Source organism: Propithecus coquereli, unplaced genomic scaffold (genome assembly GCF_000956105.1).
Source record: "Propithecus coquereli isolate 6110/MARCELLA unplaced genomic scaffold, Pcoq_1.0 Scaffold27, whole genome shotgun sequence".
NCBI classification, from domain to species: domain Eukaryota; kingdom Metazoa; phylum Chordata; class Mammalia; order Primates; family Indriidae; genus Propithecus; species Propithecus coquereli.
The window spans coordinates 12631020-12634848 of record NW_012148285.1 but is presented as its reverse complement, the minus strand read 5'-3'; positions in this window follow the sequence as shown (position 1 = coordinate 12634848).

Genomic DNA, 3829 nt, shown 5'->3' with positions numbered 1-3829 from the left:
GAAACGGGGAGAGGCAGACGGAGGGGTCTAACCCCCAGATCCGCCACTCGCCAGCTGTGCAACCACAGTCATTTAACCTCTTGCTACCTTGGCTTGCTCATCCATGCAAGGGGGACGGCAGCAGCAGATCAAGTGAGTACATATAAAGCACTCAGTAGAGTGCCTGGTACACAGTAAATGCTCAATACGTGGTGGTAGATGGAATTCTGAAATGGCCCCAAGACTAGCGCCCCTGCCAAGGCAAGGTGAGGCAGGCTCATTACGGGGCTGTCTAGGATAAGGAGTGTCCGGCACATGCACGGCCGGGCACACATTAAAGCACGAAGTTTATAGAAGCATTGAGTGTCGTTAGTCCAGCCATACCTCGATTTTGGACGTTGTGTGTTACAGGAGCCAGTAAATTCTCTTCTCTGTTGCTAAAGCCGGTTTAAATGGTGTCACTTGCAAACAAAAAGAATCACACAGCTAGTCAAAGGCAGGTCGGGGAGTAAGAAACCAGATATCTTAATATTCAGGCCAGTGTTTCTGCCACTGCACTTTTGAAACTGCTCAGCTGTGTCCCGAACATATGCCATGTGTCCCCTGGACTGCAAGAAACAATGTGGATGACTCAGTGGAAATCATAACGACATGTAGGTGATCAACCACGGCCTCCTATCGCTGCTTGAAGGGAGAACAAAGTGTGCGTGCTCAGCTAGGGCTGCAAACCCGTCAGGGAGGAAGGCACCTAGTCCTTCCTTCTGCTCTCCCCAGGATAACGGATTAACATTCCAGAAGTGTGCACCTGTTCTGTATTCAGGAAGTTGTTTTTGTGCATGAAGAGATCACTCAAGGCCCTGTAAGCAAAGACTAATGGAGCTGAGTCAAAGTCTGGAAATTTGATGAACTAACATGCTCGGATGGAAATGACTCGTGGGCAAATACACATAAAGTAAATGCCTTGGGGGTTGTAATGACATTGCAGTTAGAAAGTGCTTTCCTGTCCTTCAGGGTCTGCTGCCAAATCAAAGCCTTTCCAGAGGGTGTTTGTAAGAGACCAGAAGTTCTCTGGTTGCAGGAGAAAGAGGGAGAGAGCATCGCATTGTGTTTGTTAGACTGCTGAAAACAAGACTCAAAATAATAACGGCTCTAACAAGACGAAAGCGTATTTCTCTCCCATGTGAAAGTCCCAGCCAGTGGGCAGCGCATTCTGTGACGTCATCAGGGGTGCAGACTTCTCCTGTCTTGTTGCTCTGCCATTCCCAGGGTGCTGTCCCCATCTGTATGTTCCCAGATGGCACCCCGCCATGTCCACATCCCAGACATCGGGAAGGGGGAAGAGAGGAAAGGAGCATGTACCTCATTTAAGGGCACGATACAGAAGTTGCTCGTGTCTCACTGGCCAGAACTTAGTCGCCTGGCCACACAGAGTTCTCTCCGGTCTTTATTCTAGGCAGCCCTATGACCAGCTAAAAATCGGGGGCCTGTTCCTATAGAACAGGGTTTCTCCACCTTGGCACTCCTGACATTGTGGGTCAGATAATTCTTGGTTGTGTTGGGAGAGCTGCCCTGTTTGTTGCAGGGCACTTAGCAGCATCCATGCCTTTTGTTTCCTAGATGCCAGGAGCCTCCAGGTTGTGACAATCAAAATACCTCCAGACATTGCAAGATGTCCCCTTGGAGACAAAATTGTCCCTGTTGATTTCCTCTCCTTCATGCTGTCGTCTCAGAGGTTTCTTGAGCACCTACTAAGTGCCAATCACTGATTAAGTGGCTTGTCCCCCTGACCCCCTCAACAACATTTTGTTGTTATTACTGCCATTTTACATATGAGCAACCAAGTCTCAGAGAACTTAGAATAATTTGTCCAGGCCAGGTAGCCAGTCTAAATGAAAGAGTAGAGATGCAACCCCGGCCTGTCTGGCTCCAGAGCATGAACTCCCGACTATGTTATTCTGCCAAAGATCCGCCTTGGGGACTCACCTTTCCACCCAGGAAGGCATTTGGCCTCTCCACTAGCCCTTTTGGTGCCTTTATTTAAATTAGAAAAAGGCTCCCTTTCCTCAAGACACTTTACTGCCATCCGCTGAAAATTGTCAAAGTAAATGCAGTAGACAAATCTACAACATCTGTGATGTGAACGATGCCCCGTCAGATGGGCTGGCTTAGTGCAGTGCACAACCTGCCCAACTGTGAGTGTTCACTTTGATACAAGAGGCAGAAACTGCAGCCAGGGATTTGTTGAATGGCAGAGATTAACAGGAATTAACTGGGATTATGACTTCTGTGGCCTCTGGAAGAGGGAGATGTTTTGGGATGTCTGGAGCTGATAGGTCTGGGTTGGAGAGGACCAGGTCAATGCAGAAGCCAAGCGTTTCTTTATTTTGTTTCTTCTCCCTCCTATGCCGGGTCTTTCTCTTTTGGTTCTTGGCCACTGGAGTGGCTGGCTCCACGGGATGGCCACTGGTTGGGTTCAGGCTCTTCTTGGACATGTATGACTGGTCCGTCAGGTTGACCTTGGCCGGGCATTCCTCAGGGAGGTAGACGTCTGTGGCCTTGGGGACTGGTAAAGGTATCTGGGGCTCTGAGGCCTGTAGCTTCCCTGGTGGGAGAGGGCAGAGGTTGAGGCAGTAGGAGGGTCTAGCCTCAAAAGTGCTGGGCCCGGAACTCTCTGGGGGCCGCTTGGCATTCCTAAAGCAGTTCTGGGTCTTGTGTAAGGCACCTTGGGTTTTGGGGCCTTGGAAATGTTGAAATGCCCAAAGGAGAATTTTGAGGCTTTTGCAGAAGGCTGGAGCACTTTGTCTGGAGTATTAATGAGGTAAATTGTTGGTACTTTCCAATAGGATGGGGAGTAATAGGAAACTGTCTTGAATGCCATTGTCCGGGATGCTTGGGGGAGTCTGTGACAAGCAGATGGCTTTGGTCCATCTTATCATTAGAAACTTTGGGGACCAGAAGGCAGTGGACTAATATATTCAAAGTGCTGAAAGAAAAAAAAAAATTGTCAACCAAGAGTCCTATATCTGACAAAACGTGTCCCTCAAAAGTAAAACAGCATTTAAGACATTCCCAAATAAACAAAAGCTGAGGGAGTTCATTACCACTACACTTGTCCTGTAAGAAAGGCTAAAAGGAGTCCTGCAGGTTGAAATGAAAGGATGCTAGACAGTAACTCAAACGGCTAAAAGCTGGTATTATTATAACTCTGGTTTGTAACTCCACATTGTGTTTCCTACATTATTTAAGAGATTAATGCATAAGAAATTATCAGCTTATATTTTTGGACACAATGTATAAGGATGCAATTTTGTAACATCAATAACTGAACAGGTGAGAACAGAGCTGTATAGGAACAGAGTTTTTGTATGTTATTGAAGTTAAGCTGGTATAAATTCAAATTAGAGTGTTATGACACTAGGTTATTAAATGTAATCCTCATGATAACAAAGAAAATAGCCATAGTATCTACAGATATACACAAAAGGAATGTGAAGGGAATTAAAACATTTTACTATAAAAAAAGATCAACTAAACACAAAAGAAGACAGTAATGCAGGAAATGGGGACAAAAAGGCTATAAGGCATATAGAAAACATAGAGCAAAAATGACAAGAGTAAGCCCCTCCTTATCAGTAATTACTTTAAATATAAATGGATTACACTCTCCAATCAAAAGACAGAGATTGGCAGAATGGATTAAAAAATATGATCCAACTATCTGCTATTTACAAGTTACTCACTTCAAATCTGGAGACACAAATAAGTTGAAATTGAAAGGATGGAAAAAGATATTCCATGCAATTAGTAAACAGAAGAGAGAGTTTTGTTTTTGTTTTTTGGTTTTTTTTTT